Below are 22802 nucleotides of genomic sequence, written 5' to 3' on the forward strand. Positions count from 1 at the left end.
AAGGGATTTTCAAGTCATTTTCACTTATCAATTCTTGTGTGAAGAAGTTTTCAAGTGCAGAGTAAAAAAAGGTGATTTGTCTTGCAAGTAAGAAAGATTTGAAAACCTTGAAGAAGAATCTGAAGATAACATCAATCGGTCAAGTGTAGAACTCAAAGTGGTAATTCAGCAACCAAAGTAGTGTGCAGAGAAGTGGAATTTGTAAGCCCTAATTCTCAACTTGCAAAGGTATTTTTCTAGTTTCTCTATTTATAATGGCTTTAGCATCACCCTCTAGTTATAGTGCACCCGTTGATTCAGTAGATTTCATCCAACGGAAGGCAAAATATAATGCACTATCCCAAATATCCAATGGTGTTATAGTTGAGGAAGGTATTTTGGATTACATTGACTGTAAAATTGAAGACCTAGGATCTCTAGTGATCCATTCTCAGTTGAGTTTATTCTACGGGAAGGACAAGAAGATCAAACCAGAATTTAGCATATTGGAAAAGAAGAAGCTTCATAATGCGGTCTATTTCCTTGAAGAATTTATAGATGATCACATCTGCATTATTCTAAGTAGAGTACATGGTGACAAAATGTATTTGGAGTGGACACATGACATCACACCAGAAGAAATTCATGCCGTCACCAGTTTCTACAACCTTGGAGAAGTGTCAACCCTAAGGAAGATCAGCAAGACTGAAATGACCAAGCTCACTGGTTCTGTGAGCGACCAATAGGGAATGACCATCAATACCATCAAGGATGATTTGGTTAAGTATACCTGCATGGTGATAGGTTACCAGACATTCTATGCTACCAGGATCAACTCTGTCTCTACTGCAGCAGTAAATGCTAGCTACAGGATGATCATGGAAGATGCCTCATTTGATTTATGCATCTGTATGCAAAGGCAACTTCTGGTGAACCTGAAGTCAATCAAACAGGACAATGCCTTGAGGTTTAAATTCGGACAACTATTGGTCAGATTTTTCTTCTACTTCCAAGGCTACTTCCCAAGAGTCGGTGATATTCAGTGGTCTACTGACCAGCTGGTTACAAAGCAAATCAGGGAAAGTCTTCAAGTTGTTGGAACTAGTTATCCTGATGTTTTGAACAAATACTTTGATGAGTTTAAGAGGAAGATGAGCCAGAGGATAGGAATATCTAGTGATATTGTCAAAAAATATGAAGAAGATATCTGCTTAACCATCAAAGTAGATGAGTGCATAATGGAGGTTGTTGAGCCTAGAAAGGAAGAAGTGGAACCCATGGGATATGAGGTGACGTATGACATGCTTGATGGGTATGCCTCTACCCTACTTGCCTCACTGCTTGATCCTAAAATGAAGAGAACTGACACCTATTTGGAAAGGGTTACACTAGTTGAGGAGCCCTCTATGAAGAAAGGAAAGGTAGTACCATCTGTATCGGCACCGGTTACCTTAGCTAGTCCTAAAGTGACCAAGCAGTCACCGACAAAGAAGAAATTGGAAGTTGCACCTACCAAAGTATTTGAGAGAAAGTGGAAGACAAAAGGCAACACACCAGACTCAGAGGACACTGTATCTGAAGACCAGCCTAAGAAGACTAGGCAAACGAGGAAGAAGACAAAGACAACCAGCAATGAACTGACAACACCAGCACCGATAAATATTGATATTTCCTCTTATAAACCTTTGTCACTTTGTCAAAGGACTATCAAGAATGTTAGAAGAAAATTTCTTAGTGATTTGAAAGAATATTTTGATGATTTTAATGACAATGAGAAAGAGGAAGTAGAACAGGAAGTCATTCAATATTTATGTATTAATGACTGGTCACCATCAGAAATTAGATCTAACGTACCTGATTCTTTGTATAATTCTTTAGATAAAAAATGGCACATTGCCATAGAGAAGGAATGGGAAATAAGAGAGGAAGTGTTTGCACAATATTTTACCAATGTGTCTAATTCTGAACTTTATGAAGTTATGGAAAAATATAAAGGCCTCTTCTTTATACAAAGAAGGAGACTCTTGTTGCTAGAAGGGAAAGTCCCTGAAGTGGTGAAAGATACCCACTCTCATGCCAAGGAAGCTCTAAAGTTGCACAATGTATCTGAAGCCAACAAAAAGGTTGAGCAAGAACTGGAAACCAATAAACTAGATGAGGTGTATGACAGTGAAGGAGAACTGGTCACTGATCAAATGGATCCTATTGATGTTGATGCCTTGAACGGTGAAAATATTACTCTGGATACACCAATAGAAATGGCAAGATAGGAGAAATAGGACAAATAGGACAAAGAAAAGGCTGACAAGGAGAAAGCTAAGAAAAAGAAAAAGAATCAAGAAGAAGGAAAGAGGAAACAGGCAGAAGACGAGAAGAAGCAACAGGAAGAAGAGAAGAAGCAAAAGGAAAAGGAGAAGAGAAATGAAGAAGAGAAGAGAAAAGAGGAAGAGAAGAGAAAAGAGGAAGAGAAGAGAAATGAAGAGGAGAAGAGAAAAGAGGAAGAGAAGGGAAAAAAAGAGGACAAGAGAAAATAGGAAGAGGAGAAGAAGAAGAAGGAAGAAGACAAGAAACATGAAGAGGAGAAGAAGAAGAAGGAAGAGGAGAGGAAAGAATAAGAAAAGAAGAAAGAAGAAGATAGGAAGAAGGAAGAAGAGAAAAGAAAGAAAGAAGCAGAGGAGCAAAAGAAGGCAGAAGAAGACAAGCAAAAAGCCAAGGACAAGGAGGAAGCAGCAAAGAGTGCCCAATTGGAGACCCCAATAGCAACTGGTGGTAAAGCCAAACCAACTGACATCACCAGTCCCATTGACCTCCAGTTTACAAATGAAACAGAGCTATTACAAAGCATTAAGCTTGCTCAAGAGTGACTGGAAGCACTAAGGAGGAAAAAGGAGGAAGATGTGATTCAAACTGTGGTGGAAGCTCTCACCAGTTTGATTCCCGGTACCAATCTTCTAAGTACCGATTCCTCTCTAGCTCAATTAAAGCTTTTACGCACAGTTGTAGAGAACCAAGTGAAATGTCTGGAAGAGGTTACTGAAGCCAGTGCACAAAAGAAGCATCAAAAGGCTCTGAACACTACCTTAGTGAAGAAGTTAAATAAGCTTCGGTCTGAACTATAGAAAGCATAGAAAGACATAAGAGATGCAATGGATGAGGGGAAATTACTGCTCAGTCAGATTTGCCAACCCTATCTATTATGTGATGATGTGCTTGCTCAAAAACACAAACTGCAAACTGATTTGCAAACATACATAAGAACCTTCAAGATGCCCTATGATTCCTTCACCACATATGGGCAAACCGTTCATCAGTTTCAACTCCAGTCTGCCAGAATAGAGTTAGAGATTAGTAACCAGACCAGAGATTTGCAAGAACTTCAATAAGTTTTACTACCACGACTGCAAATACTTTAGAAATGCTATCTCAATCTGGATGCCTTAACGGTCACTCAAGAGATGAGTACCTTGGATGCCATGGAGGAACAGGTTTTCTAGATGCAAACGGAAAGTGAGGTTTCTACCTCATTGCTTGAGTCATGGTTTATATCCATGAAGACATCTATACATGACTTTAAATCAGTTTTTGACAAGTTTCACTCTTTATTGTCATAAACACTTATTATTTTACTGCTAATGGGGACAGGGGTTATTCAGCTGTACTTTGTCATTGTTGGCAAAGGGGGAGTAGTATTCTTTATTTAAAATTTTGTTGCATGTTATGTATACTTTCATGTTTATCTCTATAAGGGAGTAGTATACATTGTATTTTTTGCAAAAAGGGTAGGGTATATGCTTAGGGAGAGTAATTTTGATTATGGCATATTTTTGTTGTAAAACACTTAGATGTCAAAATTTTTCCTAAGTGTTGCCATCAATGCCAAAGGGGGAGATTGTTGGCATTTCTGATGATTATGTTGTGATTGTCATTGATGGACACACACTTGCTTTGAGATTACTTTTTGCATGTATAAGTTATGCTCAACCAGTATGTGTTCCAAACCGATACTATGTATTATAGTCTTTAGGTTATCAGTGTTATGCAAAAAGTGTTTACCGATCTCAAGCAGTATGAAGACCCAAGTGGTATGAAGACCTCAAGCAGTTCGAGGATCCCAAAGTGGTATGAAGAAACAAAGTGGTTGTTATCATTTTCCTAGTCTTCATTTTGTCAAACTGGTAATCCGTAAAATGTGAACCGGTAATAGGTAAATGTATGAACCGGTATTACTCTATGATGAGTTACCAACTAGTATTATTTTTGTGATGAGTTACCATCCACCAACACTTTGGCAGTGATATTGTGTCATTTTACCAAATGTGTCTAGATACACTGAACCTAGGAACTTTCAATGTACTCCTATTGGACCGACATGAAATCAGATTCCTTTATAAGGACATAATGTCTAGGGTTTTAGGTGTGGTTAGGGTTTTTAATATTGCATGAGTTTTTGTATGAGTGATCATAGAAGAGAAGAGAAAGTCTGTGTGAAGTAATAGAGTGTGGAGATTTTGAAGGCTGAAGTAATGTTGAAATGCATTAGCAATGAGCTATCATGGATCTAATCAAGCTGACTATGCTATTTGCTAGATCATTCACTTGTTGATTACTCACATCTTCGACAAGTCTGAAACCCTTAACTGGGTAGGCCCATAAAAGCCTTTGTAAATCCTCTAACAAGGTGGTTCACAACTATGCATCTAAAATCCTCTCACAAGGTAGTCTTTAGTTAGACTTATCTCCTAACAGAGATTGAGATTCCTAACAGGATCTTTTCTGGTGAAGAACATTGTATGACCTTAACCGGTCTGGTTACTATTCTGCAAATAGTTACTTGTGAGTTTCATCTCATCGTGGTTTTTCCCATTTGGGTTTCCACGTCAAAATCTCTTGTGTTATGGTGATTGTGCTTCTGTGGGTGAATGCCTTGTTTTCTATTTGGTTTGCATTTGTGTTAACCAGTTTGTTAGTAAAACTGTTATACCGGTTTACTACTAAACTGTTTAAGTGTTTGAGTTCAATATTTTTTGGTATACTAATTCACCCCCCCTCTTAGTATTCATTAGTATTTACAAGCTCTCCTTTAAGATCAATCTTAGCTTCTTCTTCTTCTTTACCTTCATTATAACTCCCAAACACATCTTGTCAGTAGGAGTGTTCTGCATGATCATTTTTAGAAGTGTGTGTTTCATCTTCTGATCCTTGAGCCATGAAGAGGTGAGTTCCTTCTTCATCACTACTATGGATGCTAGTAGATCTATCTTCTTCATCTAGATAAATATGAGATGTATTTCTCATATCTTCTTGAATTTCTGGTTCTACAGTTGAGGGTTTATTTCCATAGAGCTTGTTCAATCTTTCCCATAAGCTCTTTGTTGTTTTACACTTGGCCATTTGTGAAGAGACATCAACGAAGAGTCCACTGAATATAGGCTTCATAGCCTCTTCAATGCACTCGTTTCTTCTTTCTAGGGAGACCATCAACTACTGACATCCATACATCAAACCCTAAATAGGATAAAAAAAATTCCATTCTACAACTCCAAATAGAAAAGTTTGAATCATCAAATACAGGAGCAGAGATTGACACTAAACAAACCATTGTGTTCTTAAGCCAAAATCTACCCAGGCTGGAGAAAGCTCTTCTTACTAGGAACATATTCTCTGATACCAATTGTTAGACACAATGCACCACTGAGAGGGGGAGGGGGTGAATTAGTGGTTCTCAAACTTTTCCTTTCAACAATTTCTATGTGAGCATACTATTTAATGGATTTAACTCAATGCAGACTTACCAGTTAGTAGGGAGACCAACACAAATGTAATCACACAAGGGGACATCACATAACACCAGCATATATGAGGAAAACTCAGGATGGGAAAAACCTCGGTGAGCAATGCTACTGGAGACTACTTCTCCAATCCAGCCTCACAATGAAAACTATTACAATTTTTACGACACCAAGCCAAGGAGCACCAACCCATGGAGAACCATCCCCTGCACTGAGCTACAACTCAGTATTCACAATATAAACATAAAATGCATAAGTAGTTATCTTGTTACAAGTGAATCTTGCAACCTTATGATATGTCTTACTCTGTCAGTTAGATACCTTCTCTGGTACACCGACTCACTCCTCTACTACTTAACTATTGATGAACTTTGTCGGCCCATATATCTTCTTCTTATACTCTACTAGATCTCCACCTTACTATCTTCTCTTCACTGGTACAACACTACCAGTTCTTTGTTTACTTTCTTTGCAGCCTCCTTTACTTTTGCTTTGCTGGTATGAACACTACCAGTTCTTCTCCCCTACTAATTGAACACTTCAACTAGGTTCTCCCTCACTCTCACTGACTTCTCAGATGGTCATTAAGCACTTTTATTGTTTTCTCTTACATGCAAAAGTATAACCCTTCGTAGTAGCACCATTTTATTCTATTACAACTACTTCTAACAATGTCTTTTGCCTTCATCTTTATAGACTAGTTTCCCACCAAAAGATAATTTCAAAAATCAAGTGGTTAGGGTTTCTTCACCACCCTCGAGGAAAAAACAATTCCAATCAGATCCTATCTGATCTAATCTTTCAGATAGCCAGTCTGCACAACTCCACCATTTATGTACCTCCTGGATCATGCCTTCCATCTTGGTGATCTACATTTTATCCTAACAACATATCTCTTGGTAAAAATGCACAAGATCCATCATTTTGTTTCCTTCATTCCCTTGATCTCCTCAATCGCTATTAGAAATCTCGTAGTTGACCTTCAGACCTCGGGCCACAAACCCTTGCAATAAATCTGCAACATGTCTCATGATTTGTGGGACCTTCTGATAATGTCGACCAACTCTACACCTACCCCATTGATGTACATTCCATCTTTGTCTGATGCAGGTTCACCACCTCATGTACAATTGCCATTTCATCCTCTCGTGGCATCACTATCGATACCCACCTCATCACACTATCTTGTCAGTTCATGTCTAGTCACCAAACATCCAAATAACTGGTTTCATCTACCAATAAACAAACCCTACTGGCATATGACACCTTGTCAGTTGTCCTTCTTGTCATGACCTTTCTTAATCTATTGGTGTAACCCTCAAATCGGGCTTTAGACATGACTGACCTAAGCATGCACATTCCCATCAAGTGGGAAGTCTTTTGTATCTGCACCTTGTCCATATTAACAATGGGCTTACATAATGGTTACCACTCTTGATGACACCATGTCATCAACCTTCACAAGACTCCATATTTAATCAGGTCAATCTAGTTCTGACTGCATTTGCTTAGCCTTACCTTTTCCCTGATCAATTTTGTTCATTCCTCTACTAGTTTGTTAAGGTGACAAACACTTCTCACTTCCTCTGAACTGGTATCTCAACATGCCTTCTCTATTTGTCCCGATCTCATGTACTTAAGGATTTCCCTCAATTCACTATTGGATCCGGTGTGAGCCTTCAAATACTTGCCTTTACCTCTTCACTCTTATGCACACAATGCATAATAGGAGATAAGATCCACTTTACCAATGGAGTGGCACCTTATCTTCTGCATCCTCCAATTTACTCAAGTAGCTTCCCTCTTTGTGCAACATCTCTTTAAACAAGCACATGTGATCTGATGTGAGCACATTCACTGTTAGTCATAGCTTCTCATGATGACTGCATCTTCATCAAAAACACCATACAAGCACCCTGCTCATTGTCAACACTCCATTTTCCAGTTAACATACTTTCCTTGTCGGGGATACACTATACCAATATCTATAACCTTACCATTCCATCCACATGAGACATGCACTAACTTGTGTACTAGTGTCACCAGTGATCACTCTTCCTTACCATACCAGTGTTCTACAATACAAGGTGATATCAACAATATCACATCATGTACTCCTCCATAGCAGTGTTGCACAACCATATCTTCTACCGATAGTCATCCCATGCCGGTTGACACCAATGACAACATGATACCATTAGTTTCGTGTGTGTAAAGTATGATACCTGCAGCTGCAACATAAACACTCAATAGATCATTACACGCATGGTTAGAAAATTCAAAGAAAATGAAAGATAAACCATGACAAAGCACCCTATCGCCTCCTAAGAGATGCGAGTATGAATTTTCTCTCAGATCTAGATAAGCAATCCCAATGACTTGACTACACCTAGAGGGAGGATTTGAAATGATGATGATATGCAAACTAGATGAGATTGATTATGCTAGATTGATCCAAGAATATAATTAAGCTAATGAGATGCATGATTAAGCTATTATGATGATGCAATTAAGCTAGAAAAGAAATTGATTAAGCTACATGATTCAACAATTATACTAGAAAATGATCAAATTAAACTAGATCCAAGATGCAATTGCCTATAGTAAAAATGCTCAACTAATATGCTAGAATGTATATGCGTATAATAACAATGCCTAAATTGATATGAGATGGGATCCTTTATGCTCCAAAATTGGCGATATTTATAGGATTTCGAAGGCCAGGGGTGAGGTGGCAAGAATCAACTATCAAGATTGAGTCTGAAGATATCAAGGGTGAAATTGGATGAGGTTGGAGAAGAGGTTGGAGGGAGGGACACTTGTCATCTCTGTGGTGACAAGTGTCAAGGATCCCTACTCATAAGAGGGCAAGTGTCCAAAAGAAGAGACATGTGGCCAAAGTGACATGTGTCTCAAGAGGAGAATATCCACACCATAAGAGGTTAGGATAAGGAGGTTAGTATGTGCAAGATAGGATAGAGTTAGTTAAACCCAAGGTTAGGTGGAATGGGTTAGGTTGGAGGGATGGTTAGGTTAGGTGGTTATAAGTTAGGAGACATGTGGGTAATTTGAATTTTAAAAATTCAAATAATAGGAAAAGGTTGATTAACTTTCAACAACTCATAAATTGATTTGTTTTAATTAATTAGGGGATTAGAGGAAATGAATTAAATGGGGGGAGGACTAATTAATTTGAATAGATTAATCAAAGGGGACTATTGAAATGAACCTATTAAATAAATCCTTAGATTTATTAATAAGTAGATGAATGGGGGAATTTAATCAAATTGTTAATGAATTCAATTAAATTAGGAAGGGGGATTAATTAAATAATTTCTTATTCAATTAATTATCTTCAGACCATTTTTAGGTGTATACATTTTTCCCCTCTTTGAAGCAAGGTGTGATGATGTGCTAATTCAAATAATAATCTCATTTTGATGATGATATTGGTTTGATAGGATGCCCCAAATATTTGTTTTATAAATTGTGGTACGATGATGCCTCCTCAGGAGATCAATTGAGATAATTGACCTTTGGAGTTTTTGGATTGTTACGAAATTGATTTCTTGATTAGAATTGAGTTTATTTCTACAACATTGATTGATGAAAGTGAAAGTTCTATGATCATGGTGATATAGTTCTCAATATGATGATTGATAAATCTTGATTGATTATATTGATAAGATCGAGATTTAGTCTAGTTCTAGGAATGACACCTCCTATATAAGACAAAGATGATCAAAGCATCTGGTTTTAGGAATGATATATCCTATATAAGAATTGATCAAAATGTTTGGTTCCAGGAAAGATACATCCTATATAAGATATGATAGAATAGATCAGATGAGAGTGATTGATAAGGTTGATTGGATAAAGAACTAACATTTTGTTGATATCAGGTTGCAATAAGATTTAGATATGTTGACGCTGGTTCTATTGAGGGGGTAGCATAATATTTCCACTTAGTCGACAATATTTGGAGAGAGATGAGTCATCAGTTTGATTGGGTATACACTTATGATGATACCTTGATGATTCCTGCGATAGATTTAACCTTGGATAAGATGATATTTTGTGATCCCATGCAAGAATGAAGTGCAAGCTAAATGCAAATGCAAATGCAATGAAATTCAAGGCTATGATTGGACCAATCACTGGGTTATTGTGTTTTGTCATCATTGATCTTTTTTAAAATGTGAGAAGTGAGTGCAAACATCGATGGTATAATTAAACCATGATGACCTGAGCACTACTTTCTTGGATTTTGATATTGCAAGTTAGCACAAGCATCAAGGTAAAATTAAACCAAGATGACTTGAGTGTTGCTTGCATAGAACATACAGTATTAAACATTTCTATATGCAAATTAGAAATATCTTCAATGATACTACGATGATCATGTCCTAAGACAACTTTGCACATATTAACAATTAATTTTTAGACAATAGACAAGAAAAATATCATGTTCCTTCCTTGTTCCTCTAGTCAAAGACATCATGGAGTCACTCAGAAATCATGATAGTGAAAATCAAGATAGAAAAGTTGAATCGAAGTGTTAAAAGCATTATCCAAAAGATATCATCCATTGAAAAGTGGGTGATGTGCTTAGACTGACATGTGATAGTTTGATGGTGAAAAATTTGATCTCATGTTCAACGTTGGATGTGTCTCAGTTTTTGCTTGACAAGAATTGCCTAACTTTTGGTCTTCTTGTTTGATTAAGCTCAAAATAATCAAAAATTTTGCCCCTAGCTAGGTGCAAGATTTTACCCCAAGCCTAGAAACAAAGTCATTATGATATACGCAATGATCCAAACCATGGCGAGAAAAAACTGTGATGCCTATGTATGTACAAAGGCTTATTATGGATTTGAACAGTGTTGATGGAAAAATTAATGCCACCGAAAGGATGCATGAAATAATAGATGGAAGAGCTAGCCGACAGATAGCGCCTATTTCCCAGGTTTTCACCGTCTATTTTTATTGGAAAAATGTCGTGTGTGTGAAGTAGGATACCTACAGCTGCAACACAAACAATCAATAGATCATTACAAGCATGGTTACCAAATTAAAAGCAAATGAAAGATAAACCATGAAAAAGCGACCTATCACCTCCTAAGATATGCGAGTATGGATTTGCTCTCAGATCTAGATAAGTTATCCCAATGACTTGACTACACCTAGATGGAGGATTTGAAATGATGATGATATGCAAACTAGATGAGATTGATTGTGATAGATTGATCCAAGAGGCTAATTAAGCTAATGATATGTATGATTAAGCTATGATGATGATACAATTAAGCTAGAAAAGAGATTGATTAAGCTACATGATTCAACAATTATGCTTAAAAATTATCAAATTGAACTAGATCTAAGATGCAATCACCTATAATAACAATGCTCAACTAATATGCTAGAATGGATATGCCTATAGTAACAATACCTAAATTGATCTGAGATGGAATATTATGTATGTCATGTATCCATGGTCTTCCCAAGAGTATGTTGTATGGTAAGTCCAAGTCTAGAACTTGGCATGTTGTGCCTTTCTGCAAAGGTCCAACTCTGATGGGTAACATCACAATTCCCTTAGAGGAATGCTCTTCTTCATCATATGCTTTGATGGTGGTCTATTTCTAGGGATCAACTGCATCTTCTGAATAACCTAGAGCACATACAAGACTCAAAGAGAAAATATTTAAGCCAACTCCCCATCTATTAGGACATGTTTAACGAGCATTTTATGAATGGGGAATTCAATTTGAAAGAAATCAATGCTTTGATATGAAGGAGATGGTCTTTGAATATGATCCTCTAAAATAGGTTTGATGGAAATCATGGATATACCTTGGGGAACTTCATCTTTGGGTGTATTGTTTGGTGATGATGCTATGGAAGGTTCTTGCAAGATTTCAAGAGGTGTAGGAATAGATGCCTTTGGAGAATCAATTTTCTTATGGGGGGATGAGAAATTGCTAGACATAGGTATGCAATTTTGATCTTCCTCAACAAAATCCTTTAGGGTTCTCTTTAATAGTTGCATAAAAGAGCCACCTTTCTTTGGAGATGCATTTGAATCCTTGTTAGGTTTTGACATAGTTGTCTTTTGATTTTAGACTTGTTTGATCTCTCTGATATGTTGACTTGTTATGTCTTCTTCTTGTATTTTTCTTTGGTACTCCATGTTTCTATGATATTCAGCTATTTCGAATGTTTTGATTTCCATTTATGTGATCTTTCATCTCTGTGCTTTAGTTAAAATAGGTATACACGTATGTTGGATATTGTGAAAGGATTTAATTGTCTAAACGTTGTTTCGATAAGTCATAAACTATCAATGTAGATATGATAGAGTGATATGACACAAAAAGATAATTCAAGTGTTTAAAAGTTTGCAAGTTTTTTGATCTTTAGTTTTGGAGTTCAATGATGATCATTTTGATAAAAACCAAGTCCAATAGGAACGATATATCCTACAATATGGGACAAGGTTATCCTAACCAAACGTTGAAGTTGTGTGATAGAGGATGATAGATCTTGATGAGAAACTATGTTTTGAGTGATGAGTTTATCAAAGAGGGTGATAATGCACTTTGAGATGTTTATATCTTGAACTTGTTGAAGGTGAATACATAAAAATATTGAGGTGTCTATTCCTAGAATCCGATTTGACAGATGATAACTTGACCAAGTGAAACAAGAAGATAATCTAAGAACAAAATGACAAATATCAGGTATTTATGCTCACTGTAAATTGACCAAGAAAATATGACAGATTTGAAAAAGAAATGCAAGAAGACAGCTCTGGATTGATAGAGACAAAAATTTGTACGACAGTTTAGACAGCCCCAAATGACAATTTAGACAGGCCCATACGATAAACTAGAAATCTCGCACAACAAAGGCATAAACTCGTACGATCTTTCTCATAGAACAAGATGACAAAAAATAACACAAAATCTTTTATTAAATAGACTCGTACGACTCCCATAGAACCATATGATAAACTAGATTTCTTGTACGACAAACTAGAAAGCTCATATGACTTAGGACAAAACAAAGACAAAAAATTTCTTTGGACAGATTTTTTATGAATGAAGTTTGATGTTTTGCTTTTGTTTTCCATTTTTAGATATCTAATTTTCTGTTTTAGGAATGAAGACACAGCAAACACATGATATGACAAGTGACCTCAAGAACATCATGCTAAATCCTAAGGAAGTTGGCTGAGAGAGAAAACATTTTCTTGCCAACTTAGTTACACACCCAATAGCTAATCGAAATATGATCGCTGAATCTCATGCAATGGATTCTCAACTGTGTATTAGCCAACTCCAAATGCTAATGGGGGCACGATATGGAAAGTGTCTTGGGAGAGTTACTATCTCTCTTGCACAAAGATTATACCCCTTTTGGAGGTGAATCAAGTAGCTTCTATCTTAGGGTTCATAGTAAGGGTTTCCGTTTGAAATTACCCCTTGCAGTCGCGCAAGCGCGATTGAGGCCTATAGCCCAACAAGGTACCAAAATAAGAAGTAGTCACACAAGTGTGATTGAGATCGTGAAGCCCTACTAAATGTACGATATGATTGATCTCCAAAGAGAAAACTCAAATAATCCCATCCTCCGAGACTTTAATCCTGAGAGGCCTATTTTTTAGAGTGAGTCAGAAAGCTTAGGTCTAGTTGTACTCACTTGGGTCATTCTCACAAGGTGATTACTTTTTCCCACTGTGATAGGTCCACTAAAGGTAATCAAATCTCAAACATAGAAGCACTTCAAGGGTCAGGATTTTTGATTATCCAAATGGACAAAAGCATACTCTCCTACCTTTTAGACAACTTCTCAGACATAGTAAACAAGATTTTCATTTACCATTAGCAAAATAAGTGTTCCTAGAAAAACTTAAAGAAGACACAAAGTTTGGCTGAGTTCTCCTTTAAGAAACCTGCAAAATAGATACGTTAGTAGTCATGTTGTTTTGACGAAATGAAGCTTTGACAAGCATAATCTTTGACAATCATCCTACAAAAACTAGTTAGGGTTAGCATTAGTAATAGCCAAATTGAAGCATGAAAACCCTAAAATGTAATCTATTTTGAAAAGACAAGCGAAAATTCGTATGAGTATTCTCACCTTCTCATACGAGTATTCTCACATACCCATACAAGTACACAAAGAAACTGGTGGGTAATTGTATGGATTTGTGTCGCACTTTAGGCTAATAGTACCTGTTCCAGCTAGAAGGTTTCTGACTGGAAGCATTCCAATGTGAACCCTTCCGGCCGGACTGACTTGGCGGCCACGTAGCACTCGTGTGGCAACGAATTTTCGGCTAGAACGTTTTTGTCCTTTCAATACATTGCACTATAGAAACTCGAAAATATTTTGAATTGTTCTGGCTAGAACCCTTCTGAATGGAACTATCTATGTGGAATGCCAAGTGGCAGCCACATTAACAAAAATGATAATTTTCTAAAACTTGTCACTTGTGCAATAAAATTTAATATGTAAATTAAACTTATTAAAAAAAATTTAAATACCCTTTTGTAGAGATCGAAGAGACGATTCTACTCATGTAATTTTTATAATGTTTTGATCACATTTATTATAAAAAAAAATAAAATACTATGACTAGGTATTCTTTTGTTCTATAACAAGCTGGTTTGAAAAACAAAAAAAAATATCGAATCACTTCAAAAAAAATTGAAAAAAATATGGTTCACTAGATAAGAGAGTCTTCTCCAAAAGGGTATTTTTAGTTTTTTTATTATCATAAATTGAATAGACAAATTGTGGTGGGAGACAAAAACCATCAAATTCTAGCATATTCGCCTTCCAAATGCTATAACAAAGAAAATATATATCAAAAATTTAATTTTTATTTTCATGCACTATATATATATATATATATATATATATATATATATATATATATATATATATATATATATATATATATATATATATATATATATATATATATGTCATCTATAATGGATATCAAAATTAGATAAAAAAAAGTTGATTTACATTTTCTTTTGTGGTGGGAACTAAACCCCCTGATTTTCAGTATTTTTTAGCAATAAAAAAATGGACTTTAAAGATAAGAAAACATAAAAATTATTGAAAAAAAAATTTCAAAAAGTGGTAAACTTAAAACTTCAATAAATTTTACATATTTCATCATTTTACATCATATTCAAATTCAAAATGCCAATGACACTTTTATGGCGATGAAATTGAATAGTTATTGTTGTGTTAACCTTTTCCTTTGTAAAAGTGTGACATGCTTTTACCCCGGTACGATACTGCAAAGATACTTGTACAAGATTCTAAATTAGACCAGGCTAGAAACCTACAAGATTGAAAATTTGATGATGCTAAGAGGCCAAAAATAAGATTTCTGGCCCCATGGTGGGTGCCAAAATGTTGTGTGTGAAGTAGGATACCTGCAGCTGCAACACAAACACTCAATAGATCATTACAAGCATGGTTAGAAAATTAAAAGAAAATGAAAGGTAAACCATGACAAAGAGACCTATCGCATCCTAAGAGATGGGAGTATGGATTTTCTCTCAGATCCGGATAAGCAATCCCAGTGACTTGACTACACCTAGATGGAGGATTTGAAATGATGATGATATGCAAACTAGATGAGATTGATTATGCTAGATTGATCCAAGATGCTAATTAAGCTAATGATATGTATGATTAAGCTATGATGATGATGCAATTAAGATAGAAAAGAGATTGATTAAGCTACATGATTCAACAATTATGCTAGAAAATGATCAAATTAAACTAGATCTAAGATACAATTGCCTATAATAACAATTCTCAACTGATATGCTAGAATGGATATGCATATAGTAATAATGACTAAATTGATATGAGATGGGATCCTTTTTTCTCCAAAATGAGGGATATTTATAGGATTTCCAAGGCCAGGGGTGAGGTGGCAAGAATCAACGGTCAAGATTGAGTCTAAAGATATCAAGGGTGAAATTGGAGGAGGTTGGAGAAGACAGTGGAGGGAGGGACACTTGTGATCTTTGTGGTTACAAGTGTCAAGGATCCTTACTCATAAGAGGGAAAGTTTCCAAGAGAGGAGACATGTGGCCAAAGTGCTATGTGTCTCAAGGGGAGAATATCCACACCATAGGAAGTTAGGATGTGCAAGATAGGATAGGGTTAGTTAAACCCAATGTTAGATGGAATGAGTTATGTTAGAGGGATGGTTAGGTTAGGTGGTTAGAAGTTAGGAGGCATGTGGGTAATTTGAATTTTAAAAAGTTAAATAATAGGAAAAGGCTAATTAACCTTCAACAACTCATAAATTGATTTGTTTTAATTAATTAGGGGATTAAAAGAAATGAATTAAATGGGGGGAGGATAAATTAATTTGAATTAATTAATCAAAGGGGACTATTGAAATGAATCTATTAAATAAATCCTTAGATTTATTAATAAGTAGATGAATGGCAGAATGTAATCAAATTGTTAATGAATTCAATTAAATTAGGAAGGGGGATTAATTAAATAATTGCTTATTCAAATAATAATCTTGAGACCATTTTTTATGTGTATACAATATGTTTCTCATTTTCATCATGTCGATTAGAGCAAGAAGTTGGGTCTACTTTTTGGCCAAAAATTACAAGGGTTTTTCTTGAAAATCAAATTTTGTCATAGTTGTAGTAAAATTTTGTAGCACTTACATATAGGATCTTAAGAACTTATAGCAATATGTAATATATTATTTTGAGTCCAATATTCAAAATTATAATTTATTCTAATAACCAAATGATATAATTTGTTTTTAAATGGTGCATGTACAAAACTCACTTTTTAAAAGTCACACTTTTACATCCACAACATCCATGAGTATAGACATGAACCTTTTGAGGTTCTTAGTTTACTTTTTGCCTTCTTAGATTTGTCTCTTTTTCTTGATGTCTAACATGTAATGGGTCTAGGACTTTCTCACGCTTATCTAATTGAAACATGCATGTGCATGGTCAACATAATTTGACCCAAGTAAAAGTATTTATCTAATTCCTTTTCAGGAAAGATGTGCATTATAGTGAAGTTTTATGAGGATATTTTTATTATTTTTTAATTATGTTTTATTCTAATCATTATTTTTGAAAATCTCTTGTGTATGACCAATATGATTTGAGATAAAATAGTCATAATTTTTTATTATGTAATGGATGATATCTAGATTGATGACTTATAATTTGAAAAAATAAATGAATTAAAATAATTAAAAAAAAAACTAACATTTCATTTTTATTGACCAATAATTCAAAAAATAAAAAATAGAAAAAATAAAATAATTCAAAACATGAAAAATTACATATTTTAAAACTACACATATTCAAGTATAATGGGTTTTAATTCTATTAAAAAATATTAAAAAGAAGTCATCAATCATATTGCTAAAATCTATTTTTTATTTGGCTATTGACATGAACTTCAACGTTTAGGTCCAAGGCTAAGTGTTTTCTTAGCATGAATATTTTGAGAATAAATCCAACCAAAAAAACACAGGTTGTGAGTTTTGAACTTTTGTGAATATGTACCCACTTAAAAAGAAATGCCCATTCTTAAAAATGAATGTCAAATTATTTATTTTTTAAACTATACAATTGACAATTCCCCTAAAAGTGAACCCAACTTCTTGTACATACCCATGTGTGCATGATTTATTGATTACTTTTGTCTTGTTTCTTACATTTGTGAGTCGACCCTTAGAATAGCTCATGAATGAGAGCTTGACAGAAAGACACAAGACAAAACACTTCACCTTAGCACTCCGGGGTTTCGGGGTTTCGAGGTGAAGAAAAGAAAAGCCAGAACAAAATGATCAACCTCGTGACTCCGGAGTTCTAGGGTTGATCAACAAAAACACACCATCAAACACTCGACCTCGAGACTCCGAGGTCCTGTTTAAAGCGCTCACACAGACAGGATTGGGAGGGGGTATAAATATGAATAATGAACTTTTAAAGTTCATTTGTGCATTCAGAGCTCTTTCTTCCTTGCCTCCTAACCGCGAGCCTCCAAACTGCTGAGCTTCCTTTTGCGTTCTTGGGCATTTTGATTCACCAGGTAGGTGATTTTTCTTGCTCTTTTGGTCGCTTGTAGGTTAGATCTTTTGTTCTCTTTGTCATGGGTTTTGTTTTCGTTTTCTTATTTTCTCAATTTTTGTGTTTTGTTGCATGTCCGCGCATGCCCTAGTGCCTACCTTGGAACCCTGGAGTTCTGCGTTATTTTCTCTTCCCTACCCCGGAACCTTGGAACCTTGGAGTTTTGGGATTTTGTTGAGATTGCCTTTCATGACCTCGAAACCCCAAAGTTCTAGATTATTTATTTTTGCGAGAAAGTGCTATCACCTAGCCCAGAACCTCAAAGTTCCGAGGTCTACCTTTTATAAGTCCTCTTTCTAAAAGTCCTATTGGCTATCTTTTATTTGGCTTGGAACCATGGGATCCTGAGATGAGCCTAAATTACCTACCTTGGAATGTCAAAACCCTAGAGTTTCAGAATTGTTTGTTATCTACCTATCCCGAAACCCCGGAGTTCCAAAATTCATCCATGAGTATCTAGCCTGGAACCCCAGAACCCCAGAGTTCCAGACCTTGTTTTAAAAAGAAAAACTCCCTACCCTAGGACTCCGGAACCCTGAAGTCCTGAAGTGAATGAACTTTTAATGTTTTTGATAAGGAACTGATCCTCGTTTTCTTTTTTGCAAGTTCAAGTAGTTAGATGGACTCATCTTCTAGCAAAAGAAGCAAAGATATTGACAAAATTATAGCTACCATGAAATACCACTATCAAGGACAAGTCTACTCCTCAAAGTCGGATGATCAAGTCAAATGGGTCACTGACACGAAAATTGGCCATATCAAAATTGAAGATATCAAAACCCAACTAGATAAGCCAAAATTGGAGGCCCTACACTAGAGAATTAAAAGATCAGGCCTAGTGGAGACAACTATCTTGTCACAATCAGTACAAGCATCGGAATTTATAATGACAATTGCTCAGTTCTACGACCCAGATACTAGAAAGTGCACTAACACACAGGGAGGGATAGTTATAGACTTGTCTCCTGACATGCTGGGATTCATGTTCGGCATCCCAACCAGAGATGAGATATTCCTCTCAACTGAGAAGCAGGCCGTAAAGGTATGGAATGACAAAATTGCAGCAAACAAAAGGCACATGAATAAACATTGGTTGGAGGAAGAGAGAAAAACATGTATCAAGGCAACAGAGATCCTAAGGGCAAACTTCAAGGATCCCCAAAGAGACTTGATTATTATGTTGAGCAGGGCCTTTGGCAAGCTTGATTGTAAACATTTCCATCCATGGATGTTTCAGTTTATGACCACTATCCTAATAGGAAAACAATATTTTGATTGGTCGCAGATCCTCTTTGACAACATCTACAAACAAATGAAGGAAGTCCACCATACCCAAAAATTCTTTTTCACATCTTATGTCATCTAGTGGTTGCCAGAGCTGGAAATTTTCTGGGACTACAAGTAGAGGGTCAGGCTCATTTCAAAAGAATTAATGATGCCTTCATTTTTTTGGTAATAATTAAATTAACAAGAGACACAAGATACCAAATTAGCCCGGAGGCCATGGCTATTATCTGAGAGTGGGCATGTTGGTTTATCCAAAACCCATGCTCTACTTACATTAGGGTCAACAGATTCACAAGGAACCCAATGTTGCTTCCCATAAATTGCAATGATAGAGTAATTTTATTGGAATATGTAAGACAACTATTGGGCCTCCAATCTCTCTTATCATCAAAACATAAAACAGACATTGATTTTTCAGTATCTATTGGATACTTCTCATGCTCGAAGATACATGTTGCAAAGCTATCTAAGCCATAGCTTCAAGATTTGAACTTGGAAGAATATGATTGTGCTAGGAAATTCAATGATCCCTATGGGAAGCTCAAACAAGCTATGCCCAAGGCATATGAGGGACACAAGCCGAGACTAGAGGATTTTTGGGCCAATCTCCAAGACAGTTTTGAGGTCAGAGAGAAAAATTATAATAGGTTATCTATGCCATAGATAAGAGATTTTGAAATTAAGACCAATCTCCCTAAATACCTCAGGGATGATGGAGACCTACTCCATGCGGCTTATAAAGGATTAGAAATTGACAAGGAGCCCCTCTCCCCAATAAGGTGGTCTGCAAATGAGGACGTGAATATAGAAAAGATTTCTCAAGTGGTCATCAATAGGATCAATCAATGGCTAAGCCAAAGGGTAAGGCTGAGTGCCTCAAAGGGAAAATAGAAGGAGTCCACCTCACGAGTACCCCAATCAATGGGTTATAAGGAGTATGCTCGGAAGATAAGATCAAGCTCAAGAAAGAATACATCTACTGACCCTGATGAAGAACTGGGGCCCCAAGATAGTAATGAGGACTTAATGAGAAAGTTTAGTGAGAAGATGAGGGAATTTGAGTTGTTAAAGAAGGCTACAGACCTCAGAGTGATAGATGGATTAGGAGCAATACCACTGGCTAAAGTCCTCCCACCAAGGATAGCTATAGGGAAGACTGTAGGAGAGGGTACCTAGGAGCAGGAGGAAGAAATAGAAATTATTGAATATTTAGCTACACAACCACCTTCAATAGCTGTGACACAGGTTCCAGTTATCAACACCCCTGCACCACCACTAGTTAACATACTTGTAGGGTGGCCTAGAGTTCAAGGTTTCAGGTCTAGCACCAAAGGAATAAGAGTTAGGAACATTGAATCTAATTCAGATCAAAAGGAAGAGGACCTCGAGCAACATCAACTGCTAGGAGGCAAGAAAGAAGGGGATGCGGAAGGACCTATTGAGTGAAATATTAGTTATAACCCCTCAAGATCAAGAGGACCTCCTCAAGGACATAGCAGTTGGGCAAGGTGAGGCGGGGATGGACGATGATGAAAAGATGTTTGGAGAAGAGCTCAGTGGAAAATTGGGAGAATTACACAAGCAACAGGCGAAGGTCCAAGTTATAACTACAAATATAGTGTCACATCAAGGTGACAAGGATGAAGATATACTGCAATGGCTCGAGTTCACTTTTGAAAAGAAAAAGCGAAAAGAAGAGCTTCCTAAGGTCACTTTGTAACAAGTAATCACCGAGGAGCCACTAAAGGTTAAGAAGACAAAAAGCATATATCATCTATAAAAAAATGGGCTTCGGTGAAGTGATTGCAGATGCGGAAGTTCCACTCTAAGATGAGGGACAAGCTTCCCCTAAGTATCAAATATCCCAGGTAAATTTGGGTAAACAAACCAAGTGGGGAGAGCTAGATACTTTGGAGCTAGCCACAAGTATTGTAAGGGGGCACGTAGAGAAGGAACACACATCGAATTTAGAGCTCAAGGCACAATTGGGACAATACAAGCAACTGCTGATTGACATGAGAAAATCTCTAGACTCTTGTAGGGCTGACAACCTACCTCCGACCTCATCACTACTAGAGGGAGAAGTAAAGGCACTAGTGAAGGTGAGGCGAGTGGCCGCTTCAACTAAATCATGGGCCCAAGTAAATGCAGCTAAGATAAGATTATTTCTGCAGGATACTATGAGAATATACTATGGGGCAGTCCAAGCAGGTGGTACTTTAGCTTCTTGTTCTTTGCAGTGGGAACAAAAGCTAAACTTTTTTAATAAACAGTTCTGAATTTTGAATAAAGTATTGCGGTTAGGGGAAGAGACAATAATGGAGGAGGACCTTTTAGGAGGAGACATTTGTGAAAACTTGATGTCCTATGTGTACATTTTGGAGCTAAAGATTGAAATGTTTCAGCGGTATATGAAGGATATGGCAGAGATTCGGGTTCCTCTCAGAGAAATTTTGAAATATGAGAATTTTGTAAAACATATGCTTGGAGCCTTCGTTTTAGGATTAACTAATACCGAAATAATGGAGCAACAACAAGTTTTCAATTAGTGGGATGCATAAGAGGCCCAACATTTAGGACCTTCGGCCTAGTTTGATGTCGCCCTCATGGACAGGTAAACATACTTGATCACTTAGTGTCAAGAGGTAGCCAATACATTAAAAGAGTTGGAGGAAGGAAAGAAGCATGCAGATGGAGTTTTGAAGAAGTATAAATTTAGAATTAAACACGTAGTTGATCCTTCTATCCAAGCAGTCGCATGCTTAATTGATAATTATAGAGATTTCATTAAAAAGTGAAGAATGAACATGGTCTTCGTAGTGCTCATGCAACCCCATTTCATAGTAGTAAATTGGAGTGTTAAGGCAGAAACTTGCAAGTTAACTGCGACTCCTAGTTTGAGTTCTTAATTTATGTTAGATTTATTTCCTATATAATAGGGTAGAAAACTTCTATAAATTGAGAATTTGGATTCATTTGTAAGGGTCTGCAAATTGATGATTTGAGGTCCAATTAGAGATTCCATTTAAAGAGGGTCCACAAATTGATGATTTGAGGCTTACTTAGAGATTTTAGAATATTGCTGGGAATTTGAGTAGTTTTGTGATAAATTCTTTAGAATTGATACAAGAAGCAGCTTATAGATTGCATGATCTATGCATATGTGCTATGAGTTTGTTCTTTGCAGTCTGATAATGTCCATTATTTGAAATCAATAACTTGTTCTGATCTTTTGTTTATTGCTTTATGAATTATACTGCACACGTAAGTGGTGTATGAGAATTACTGGGATAGACAATATTGTGGTGATATTCTTTCCATGAGTTTGTGAAGTTGCATGACTTTGCATGTTCATTGGAGTTCCGTAATTGAATGTTGACTTGAATAATATATGATGATTTTTGGATTGCAAGGTACTAATTAAGTGGTTCGTTAAGTTGCTATTGAATTGGTTTCATTGTTATTTTCTTGTTTCCTTGATCTATATTTCGCAGTTTATTTCGAAAGAGAATCTAAATCTAAAAATATAAAAAAAGAAGTGGGTAATTCGAAGTTGTTTAAACTAGCAGGCCACTTGACAGGTACA

Source organism: Cryptomeria japonica, chromosome 4 (assembly GCF_030272615.1).
Source record: "Cryptomeria japonica chromosome 4, Sugi_1.0, whole genome shotgun sequence".
Lineage (NCBI taxonomy): Eukaryota > Viridiplantae > Streptophyta > Pinopsida > Cupressales > Cupressaceae > Cryptomeria > Cryptomeria japonica.